Genomic DNA, 11,601 nt, shown 5'->3' on the forward strand with positions numbered 1-11,601 from the left:
ATGTTACTTTATTTTCTTTCCTCTTAATCAATAATTCTGACTGGTAAGTAGTAAGGTTCAACCTCAAATAGCTAGTGTAAATTGCCAGGGTATCAGGCTACTAAAAACAGCAAACTACAGTTAAATTCTCTTTCTCCTTTGTCATTTAAGAAAAGTTGAGCCCTTTCCACTCAGCTGTTTTCTTGCACAGGAGGGCCATAGTCAGCCATGGAGCCCAGGAGGAAAGGCATGATCTTCAAGTCCCACTTCAACAAGCACTGGCAGTAGTGTGTGGCTACATGGTTCAACCACGTCTGGACCCATCCGGCCCATAGTAAGGTGCTGCATGGTGAGGTATCACACCAAAGTACACGCTGGCCAGGGCTTCAGCATGGAGGAGTTAAGGGTGGTTGGTATTCACAAGAAGGTGGCACAGAACACTAATATCTCTGTGGATCCGAGAAGGCACAACAAGTCCACCGAGTCCCTGCAAGCCAATGTGCAGTGCTGATGGAGAGCCGCTCTAAACTCATCCTCTTCCCCAGGAAGCCCTTGGCCCCCAAGAAGGGAGACAGTTCTGCTGAAGAACTGAAATTGCTCCAGTAGCTGACAGGACTACTTACGCCTGTACAGAATGTCTATAAGAAGGAGAAAGCCCACGGCATCACGGAGGAGGGGAAGAACTCCAAGGCCTTTGCTAGTCTCCACATGGCCTGCACAAATGCCCAGCTCTTCTGCATATGGGTAAAAAGAACCAAGGAAGCTGCAGAACAGGATATTGAAAAAAAATAAAGATAAATCCCTGGGGACTTGTAATAAATCAACAGTAAAAAATAAAAAGGAAGAAAATAAAAGAAAAAATGAAAAGTTGAGCCAAGTGTGGTGGCTCACGCCTGTAATCCCAGCACTTTGGGAGGGCGATCACTTGAGGTCAGGAGTTCAAAACCAGCCTGGCCAACATGGCGAAACCCCATCTCTAATAAAAATACAAAAATTAGCCAGGCATGTTGGTACATGCTTGTAATCCAAGCTACTTGTGAGGCTGAGGCAGGAGAATCGCTTGAACCTAGGAGGTGGAGGTTACCCTGAGCCAAGATCACGTAACTACACTCTAGCCTGGGCGACAGAGTGAGACTCTGTCTTAAAACAGAAAAGGAAAAATAAAATAAATAATAAATAAAAATTATCTGAGCATGGTGGTGTGCACCTGTACTCCTTGCAACTCAGGAGGATGACATGGGAGGGTAGCATGAGCCCAGAACTACACCACTGCACTTGAGCCTGGGTGACAGAGTGAGACCCTGTCTCTAAAATGAAGAAAAGAAAAGAGAAGAAAAAAAGAAAACGAGAAAAGAAAGAAGGAAGGAGGGAAGGAGAAAAGAAAGAGAAAAATAAAGAGGAAGGAAGGAAGGGAGGGAGGAAGGGAGGGAGGAAGGGAGGGAGGGAAAAAGAAAAAGAAAGAGGGGAAGAGAAAGAAAGAAAAGTTGAAAAGTTCAAGGTAGCATCCAAATATACTCTGCTGTTGAAGCTTAACACAAATGGTGGAAAGGAAAAGCTGATTAATACTCTTCTAAATCAAAGTCCTTAGGACAATATTCAAAAACTTTATTCCTTTCAATAATCAAGGCAAAAGCAGAAGAGCAATCATGAGTTGCAAGTTAACCTGGAATCTTGATTTTTACATTCTCTCTTGTTAGAGCTTCCTGGATCCTTAGAAAGCGAATTCTGAACAAGCTCATTTCTGTACCTTAGACAGCACATACTCAAAAAAGAATTGGTCTGTACATTTCTACTTTATGTTTTAAAAATTTCTGTATCCAAGGTTTCTGAAAATCATATGAGTGAATTGCCTTGGGACAACTTCAGATCTGGTAAATAAACAACTTGGTTCCTCCTTATAAGCATAGATAGCTAGAAGCAAAACTCTTTTAGCCAGGGGTTGGAATTTCTCAAGAGAGAAATAAAAGATTCTTGACTTTCAAAGATTGCTAGTGATCTGAGGCAAAAAAAGTTTAGAGCTGTTTTTCATTGACACTAGGATCTGTGATACAATTAGGCACCTTTCTCCCCTCCCAGCCCTTCCTTATCCAGAGGCTTATGGTAACTAGAAGACTACTAGTTGAAGCTCAAATTCTTTAAAGTGGACACTCACCTTATCAGGAACTAATCTATGACTTCAAACATCTCTAAGATATAAGAACTAAAACCACCACATTTTAGGCCAAATAGAAATTAGCTAAGTCTCATTTTCCCCTTTGTGTCATCCAACTGACATAAAAAATATTATTGTACATTAAGCACTCATCAATGACGGCACAATATAATCTCAGCATTTTGGAAGGCCAAGGTGGGAGGATCACTTGAAGTCAGGAGTTTGAGACCAGCCTGGGCAACATGGTGAAACGCCATCTCTATGAAAAACATAAAAATTAGCTGGGCATGGTGGTGTGTGCCTGTGGGCCCAGCTACTCAGGAGGCTCAGGCAGAAGGATCACTTGATCCCACAGAGGTTGGAGTGAGCCAAGATCATGCCACTGTGCTCCAGCCTGGGCAACAGAGTGAGACCCAAACTCAAAAAAGGAAAAAAAAAGAGACCTGCAACTCACTTTAACACAACATTTTGAAATTTTGAACACCAGGATGGTATTATGAATAAGTATTTTTCAAATTGGACTCATCCAACATCCTAAAATCAGTGCAATCAAAAGAGTAGGCATTTCATTGTCTTCTCAGATACCAAAACTTGTGCAAAAAGTTAACATATTGATATACATTAAATGTGGTATAAACATGCTAAGAAATTCAGGTTATATACTGTATTAGTTTATTCTCACACTGCTATGAAAAAACTACTCAAGACTGGGTAACTTATAAAGAAAACTGGTTTAATTGACTCACAGTTCCACATGGCTGGGGAGGCCTCAGGAAACTTCCCATCATGGCAGAAGGCACCTCTTCACAGGGCAGCAGGAGAGACAATGAGTGCCTGGCAAAGCGGGAAGCCGCTTATAAAACCATCACATCTCATGAGAACTCACTATCATGAGAACAGCATAGGGGACCTCCCCCCAATCATGATTTAATTATCTCCCCCTGGTCTTGCACTTGACACATGGGGATTATTACAATTCAAGGTGAGATTCAATGACACAGAGCCAAACCGTATCATTCCACCCTGGCCCCTCCCAAATCTCATATCCTCACATTTCAAAACCAGTCAAGCCTTTCCAACAGTCCCCCAAAGTCTTCGCTCATTCCAGCATTAACCCAAAAGTCCAAGTCCAAAGTCTTATCTGAGACAAGGCAAGTCCCTTCTGCCTATGAGCCTGTAAAATCAAAAGCAAGTTAGTTAGTTCCTGGATACGATAGGGGTACAGGCATTGGGTAAATATTCAAAATGGGAGAAATTGGCCAAAACACAGGGGCTACAGGCTCCGTGCAAGTCCAAAATCCACTAGGGCAGTTATGAAACCTTAAAGTTCCAAGATGATCTCCTTTGGATCCACATCTCATATCCAGTGATATGGACAGGAGGCAGGGAAATACTGCGTAGAAGAGGGCAGTTCCCTGGCAAAGGCCCCATCCTCAAGCCTGGAAACCCATGGCTGTAAATGGGAACAGGCATTCCTGTTTTATGCCCAATGTTGCCTTTTGGCCCACCATGCCCCCACCTATCCTGTACCCATATAAATCCAAAACCCCAGGCTCCATGAGCAGAACAGCAGCAGAGAAGGAGAGAAGAGAAGGAGCATCTGAACGTCGAGAGGAGTTCGGCTGGGGATGGTCAGAGAGGAGATCGGCTGTGGGATGGCCAAACTTCAGGGGAGAATCATCTTCCCACTCCATCACTCTTCCAGCTTCCCATCCATCCCACTGAGAGCCACCTCAATCACTCAGTAAAATTCCTGTATTCACCATTCTTCAAGTCCATATGACCTGATTGTTCCTGGACACTGGACAAGGACCTGGGTACCAAGAGGGCAGGGCATAAAAGGCTGTCACCCTGACTCTCCACTGAGCTGGTTTAACACTTAGCTGTCTGCAGATGACAACTGCTAGAAAAGCATTAATTGTAACACACCCCTAGATGCTACCATGAGGCCAGAGCCCAAAAGCGCCTTCCCTGGCTCCTGCACCTGCCTGTCTGCATGATCCGCCTCCTATAAGGTGTTTGAACATGCAGTGGCTGAGCAAACAAGCTGCACCCCTGTTGCAAGTCCTGCGAGGGGAACAGAGAACTATCCTGTTTCACCAGGTCATGCTGATGCAAGAGGTGGGTTCCCACAGTCTTGGGCAGCTCCACCCCTGTGGCTTTGCAGAGTACAGCCTCCCTCCTGGCTGGTTTCATAGGCTGGCATTGAATGTCTGCAACTTTTCCAGTCACACGGTGCAAGCTGTCAGTTGAGCTACCATTCTGGGGTCTGGAGGACAGTGGCCCTCTTCTCACAGCTCCACAAGGCAGTGCCCCAGTGGGGACTCTGCGTCGGGGGGCTCCAACCCCACATTTTTCTTCTGCACTGCCCTAGCAGAGGTTCTCCATGAGGGTTACACCCCTGCAGCAAACTTCTGCCTGGACTTCCAGGCATTTCCATACATCCTCTGAAATCTAGGAGGAGGTTCCCAAACCTCAATTCTTGTCTTCTGCAGACCTGCAGGACCAACACCATGTGGAAGCTACCAAGGCTTAGGGCTTGCACCTCTGAAGCAATGGTCTGAGCTGTATCTTGGCCCCTTTTAGCCATGACTGGAGTGGTTGGGATGCAGGGTACCATGTCCTGAGGCTGAACAGAGCAGGCCAGAAACCCCTTTTTCCCTCTTAGGCATCAGGCCTGTGATGGGAGTGGCCACCATGAAGGTATCTGACATGCCCTGGAGATATTTTCCCCACTGTCTTTGTGATTAACACTCGGCTCCTTGTTACTTATGCAATTGTCTGCAGCTGGCTTGAATTTCTCCCCAGAAAATGGGTTTTTTTTTTTTCTATCACATACTCAGGCTGAAAATTTTCCAAACTTTTATGCTCGGCTTCCTATTGAATGCTTTGCTGCTTAGAAATTTTTTTCTGCCAGATATCCTAAATCATCTCTCTCAAGTTCAAAGTTCCACAGATCTCTAAGGGAGGGGCAAAATGCTGCTAGTCTCTTTTATCTAAAGCACAGCAAGAACCACCTTTATTTCAGTTCCCAACAAGTTCCTCCTCTCCATCTGAGACCATCTCAGCCTGGACTTTATTGTCCACATCACTATCAGCATTTTGGTCAAAGCCATGTTAAGAAGTCCCTAGGAAGTTCCAAGCTTTTCCACATTTTACTGTCTTTTTCTGCGCCCTCCAAACTGTTCCAGCCTCTGCCTGTTACCCAGTTCCAAAGTCCCTTCCACATTTTTTGGTATCCTTAAAGCAGACCCCACTGTCTCTGTTACCAGTTCACTGTATTAGCCCATTCCCACACTTCTATGAAGAAATAATCAAGACTGGGTAATTTATAAAGCAGAGTGGTTTAATCGACTCACACTTCCACATGGCTGGGGAGGCCTCAGGAAAGTTATAATCATGGCAGAAGGCACTTCTTCACAGGGTGGCAGGAGAGAGAATGAGTGCCGAGCAAAGCGGGAAGCCCCTTATAAAACCATCACATCTCGTGAGAATTCACTCACTATCACAAGAACAGCATAGGGGAACCCCCGACCCCTCCATGATTCAATTAGCTCCACCTGGTCCTGCTGTTGACTTGTGGGGATTATTACAATTCAAGGTGAGATTCAGGCAGCAACACAGAGCCAAACCACATCATATACCAATTTTACAACAAAAGTACTGTTAACTTTTTAAAGGTGTAACAAAAGCCTTCGTATCTTTTAAAGATACATATTGATGCTGGGCCTGGTGGCTCATGCCTGTGATTCCAGCACTTGGAAGGTCAAGCAGATCACTTGAGCCCAGGAGTTCGAGACAAGCCTGGGCAACATAATGAAACCCTGTCTCTACAGAAAATATATTAAAAAAAAAAAATAGCTGGATGTGGTGGCATGCCTCTAAGCCCAACTACTCGGGAGGCTGAGGTGGGATGTTCATTTGAGCCTGGAAGGTCAAAGCTGTAGTGAACAGAGATCACATCACTGCACTCCAGCCTGGGTAACAGAGCAAGACCCTGTCTCAAAAAAAAAATAAATAAAGATACTTATTGAAATGTTAATGGATGAAATGATAAAATGATGTCTGGGATTTACTTTAAAATAATCTAGGGAAGGACTAGGGGCAGTAGGGGATAGTGACAAAAGAAGATTGGCCATATATTGGGAATTGTTGAAGTGGGATGATGGGTTTATTATATTCTTTCCTCTACTTCTGTATGTGTTTGAAAATATCCACAATGAAACGTTTAAATAATAGTGTTGTAAATTCATGAATGATTAGGTTTTGCTTTAATATATGAGTCTTTCCATCAACCCATTAAATTATTTAAAAATGGATTTCAACTCTCTTAATTGGTCCTCCAAATCTATAGGTAAATGAATTTCTTCATCAAAATGTATTTACAACTTGCTTAACATTCATTTATTGAAGGCATGTATTCACACAGACTTGGAAGTATTTATACTTTTAAAATCAGAATATATACAGTTTTCTATCTAGAAAGTATACGTAAGAAAAGAGATTCTAATGAAGCAGGCACTGCTGTATTGTGGGAGAGACTGACAGGTGACGTCAGGACACCTGGGAGTTCTAGCTCCAGCTCCACCACTAACAAGCTAGGAGATGTGGAGCAACCAATCAAGTCCTCTGGGCTTCAGTTTCATCTATGAAATTACAGTAATGTTAGCTGCTCTATCTGCTGCACAGGGTGTTTGGGGATTCATATAAGCAGTAAATATGACAGCCCCCTAAATGGTTAAAAAAAATAAAGTTGCTCTTTCTAGCAAGGCTTCATTAAAATGCACCACCAGATTAGAATCTGAGGCAGTGTCAACATAGAGTTGGGAGCAAAGAAATCCACCAACTAGCCAATTGTTTTGCTATGTGACACCAAACAACCAGTTTGGCTGTATTTCTCACTGACTTGTCCAAAGGGAGCAGATGTTTCAGTCCTATTGTTGCAGTCCTTGGAAGAGGGACCTTTGCCACGTGCGAAGTCAGGTACGGGGCTGAGCATCAGGCATTATGCTGGGTTGTTCTGCAGGGCTCAAGCTGAGTGCTGATGAGGCTAAAGGGAGGGGACAGCTGGGTAGATAGGGTCAGCTCAGAGCCAGTCAGGACCCTTAGGACCCTGTTAGAGAGATTAGAAGACAAACAGCAGGAACCTGTACCAACAGCAAGCAGGAGAAGCCCCTTCTCTACCAGGGTCCTATATAGGTTGGTGGAGAAGTGATGGCAAAACCACAATTACTTTTGCACCAATCTAACACATCTTGCTAGCTCCAGATTGTTTTAGAAGCTGGCAACTTTCGGAAATATTTATCCTCAAAGCCTCTTTCCTTTGTTCTGTGTTTCTTTCATCTCCATTTGTAATGCATTTAGCCCATTTTTGGCAGGAAGGCCTCTCTGGTGTGTGCTGGGGAGAACTGTCCGAGGAGCTGGAACTCTGCAAGTTTCGGTTCTACATAGAGAGGGTGAGGCACTTGGAACCAAAAGATATGGGGAAATTCAGCCCAATAATGGTTTTCATCCCTTGAAGATGACAATATGGTTTTGGTTTTTGTTTTTGTTTTGTTTTGTTTTGTTTGAGATGGAGTTTCGTTCTTGTTGCCCAGGCTGGAGTGCAATGGCGTGATCTCTGGCTCACCACAACCTCTGCCTCCCGGGTTCAAGTGATTCTCCTGCCTCACCCTCCCGAGTAGCTGGGATTACAGGCATGTGCTACCACACCTTGCTAATTTTGTATTTTTAGTAGAGACGGGTTTCTCCATGTTGGTCAGGGTGATCTCAAACTCCCACCCTCAGGTGAAATGTCCGCCTCGGCCTCCCAAAATGCTGGGATTACAGGCGTGAGCTACAGTGCCTGGCCGACAATAATGTCTTTAATTTATTAGAATACTTGCATCATTTCTTTATGAAACTTTCACAGTTGCACAAATAGCCATTCTTCTCGCTCTGCCATAGAATGAAGGTAATGTTCCATTGGAAATAAGACAAAACTCTTTCCCCTTCTTTTCTCTTCGAGCCTCAACGAGTAGCTTATATTAACCAATGCTTGCCTCTATGAAGTAGTGCAATCTTGCATAAGTCACAATGTCTCAGAGCAACTTTCTTCCTAATCAGCAAGATGAGTGGATTTGGTGAGCTTCTCCTATCATCTCTGTGATATTCTGAAGTTCTCATTCTTTGGTCCTTACCAGAATGCTTAGAAAAAAGAAGCTTTTATAATCTTGAACTCCTGAGCTCAAGTGATCCTTCCACCTCAACCTCCTGAGATACTGGGACTACAGGTGGGCCACCATGCCTGGCTAATTTTTTAATTTCTTATAGACACAGGGTCTGCTGTGTTTTCCAGGCTGGTCTTGAACTCCTGGTCTCAAGTGATGCTCCTGCCTCAACCGCCCAAAGTGCTGGTATTACAGGCGTGAGCCATTGCACCCAGCAAATAATTTTTCTTATAATTATTTTTATTCAAAAATCTTCCTAACATGCATTATAATCCTTCTGATGAATTCAAATTCCAAATTATAACACTAGCAAATTAAATCTAACAGACTATTAAAAGAATCAGGCCAGGCATGGTGGCTCACACCTGTAATCCCAGCACTTTGGGAAACTGAGGCGGGAGGATCACTTTAGCCCAGGAGTTCAAGACCAACATAGGCAACATAGTGAGACCTCATCTCTACAAAACTAAATAAAAAATAAAAAAACGACTGAGCATGGTGGCAGGTTCCTATGGTCGCAGCTACTTGGAAGGCTGAGGTGGAAGAATTGCTTGAGCCAGGGAGGTTGAGGTTGCAGTGAGCAATGATTGTGCCACTGCACTCCAGCCTAGGCAACAGAGCAAGACCTTATCTCAAAAAAAAAAAAAAAAAAAAAAAAAAAGGATCATATATCAAATCAAAGGAGAATTTATTCTGGAAATGCGAGGAAGGTTTGGTATTGGTAAGCGCATTAATATAATTTGGCATTGGCCAGGAGCAGTGGCTCACACCTATAATCCCAGCATTTTGGGAGGCCGAGGTGGGCAGATCACTTGAGTTCAGGAGTTTGAGACCAGCCTGGGCAACATGAGGAAACCCCATCTCTACCAAAAATACAAAAAGTTAGCCCAGTGTGGTGGCGTGCACCTGTAGTCACAGCTACTCAGGAGGTTGAGGTGGGAGAATCACTTGAGCCCAGGAGGCAGAGGTTGCAGTAGGCTGAGATCGTGCCACCACACTCCAGCCTGAGTGACAGAGTGATATATATATATATATATATATGTAAAATTGGTATCAGTAAGACTAAAGAGAAAGAATCTATAATTATCTTAGTTTATGATAAAAAGACAATGGATGAAATTCACATATTTTTTCTTATTCCTAATTAGCACTATAAGGAATTTTTATTTATATGGTCTTAAAATTTGCCTTAAACCAATCGCCAACCTCATTTTTTTTTTTTTTTTTTTTTTTGAGACAGGATCTCACTCTGTAGTCCAGGCTGGAATGCAGTGCCGCAATCTCGGCTCACTGCAGCCTCGACCTCCCAGGCCCAAGCAATCCTCTGGCCTTAGCTCCTCATGTAGCTGGGACTACAGGCACGTGCCACTATGCCTGGCTAATTGTTGTATTTTTTTATGGAGATGAGGTCTTGCCATGTTGTCCAGGCTAGTCTCAAACTCCTGAGTTCATGTGATCTGCCCACTTTGGCCTCCCAAAGTGCTGGGATTACAGGCATGAGCCACTGCACCAGGCTGCCAACTTCATTCTTTAATAATGGAATTCACAAAAACTATTCATGTGTCTGTCCATGGTTCTTGAATCTCCGAAAACTATATACAACACTTTGTATGTCTATCTTTCTAGAATTCGCATTAATCAAATACTTAAAGGGATAGGACATACCAAAAATTCTATAGAGGTGTTACCATTAGTACCAGGAAGAGGGAAGGATGCTTGCTATTCGCTATTACCACTATTATTTAATAATATTCTGGAATTCCCGGCTAATACAATAAGACAAGAAACAGAACCAAGATACACAACTATTAGACATTAAAAAGATTAAATTATCATTATTTGAGGATGATGTGATTATAGTAAGTTCTTTAGATTGCAAGGCATAGAAGCGTGCTTAAGTTATATTAGTTTTACTTACCAGTTTATTATGAAGATACGTGGGAAGTCAAGAGGATAGGAATCAGCCCCATTGAGTGGTATGTTGCCTGGGACATGGGAATATGTCTAATGATCTGATGGCAGATGTCCCTTGTTCTTCACTCCTGTGCTACACCACCAAGGTGATTGATCTCCTATTTCTGCTATAATTAACTAATTGGCAGAATCTATATGTCTCTCCTTTGTAAACAAACTTGCTTTTTCCTGCTTATATGGCCAAACCCAAGTCATCCTGACTCCAGGGCCAACCCTTCTATTAGTTTAAGGGAAATGAGAAGAAAAAATTCTCATTCTTGCTGTTGTTCAGGAATATGCACAGCATTGTTCAGGACCACAATGCTTCAACCAATTTCTGGAATGTGCTATAATACTGAACACAGCCATCGCTAAACCTAATCCATGTGTATTTATTCTCTTCAATGCTTCATTGGGAAAATCCAACTATCCATTGGCTTTCGTCCGGGGAAGGATAGCAGTTTCATTTACGAAGTCAAACTTGGGATATGACAGCTTCTCGTGGTAATTTACTTGGCTTTTAGGCTCACGCAATCTGTTCCCATACATACTAAGTAATAATAATTACAATAATGATAATACTAGCTATTACTACTATTTGAAATGGGGGCTGGGCGAGGTGACTCACCCTTGTAACCCCAGCACTTTTGGAGGCCAAGGTGGGAAGATCACTTGAGATCAGGAGTTTAAGACCAGCCTGGGTAACATAGTGACACCCTGTCTCTACAAAAAATAAAAAATTTAGCCGGGCATAGTGGTGCACACCTGTAGTCCCAGCTACGTGGGAGGCTGAGGTAGGAGGATCGCTTGAACCTAGGAGTTGGAGGCTGCAGTGAGCTAGGATGGCATCACTGCACTCTAGACTGAGCAACAGAGTGAGACACTGCCTCAAAAAATAATAGTAATAATTAAGAAATAAGAAATAGCCTAAAGGTTAAGAGTATGACCTCTGGAGCCAGAATGGATTCGAATCCCAACTTCATCACTTGCTAGCTGTGTAATATTGGACAAGATATGCAACTTCTCTGTGCCTCGGTTTCCTTGTTTATAAAAATGAGAATGATTGAGTTGTTTTGAGGATTAAATGAGTCATTGCCTATAAAGGACTTAGATTACCTAGTTAATACCATATAAATTGTTTGTTAAATAAATAGCTAATGCTTACGGAGCACTTACAATGTGCCTGACACTATGCTAAGTATTCTGCACGCATTTTTCACTTAAATCCCATAATCACCCTATAATGATGACTCTCACAATATAACAGGGTGTTTAAAAGGGACTCTTTCTGTCTGAGTTTCAGCTGAG

At 43.0% G+C, this 11,601-nt stretch overlaps 1 pseudogene; it reads left to right on the forward strand.

Annotated features, from left to right (window-relative positions):
* Positions 1-207: 207 nt before the first annotated feature.
* Positions 208-771, forward strand: LOC129457492 (large ribosomal subunit protein eL13-like; annotated as a pseudogene).
* The last annotated feature ends 10,830 nt before the right edge of the window (positions 772-11,601 follow it).

The sequence above is a fragment of the Symphalangus syndactylus genome, chromosome 11, assembly GCF_028878055.3.
Source record: "Symphalangus syndactylus isolate Jambi chromosome 11, NHGRI_mSymSyn1-v2.1_pri, whole genome shotgun sequence".
Lineage (NCBI taxonomy): Eukaryota > Metazoa > Chordata > Mammalia > Primates > Hylobatidae > Symphalangus > Symphalangus syndactylus.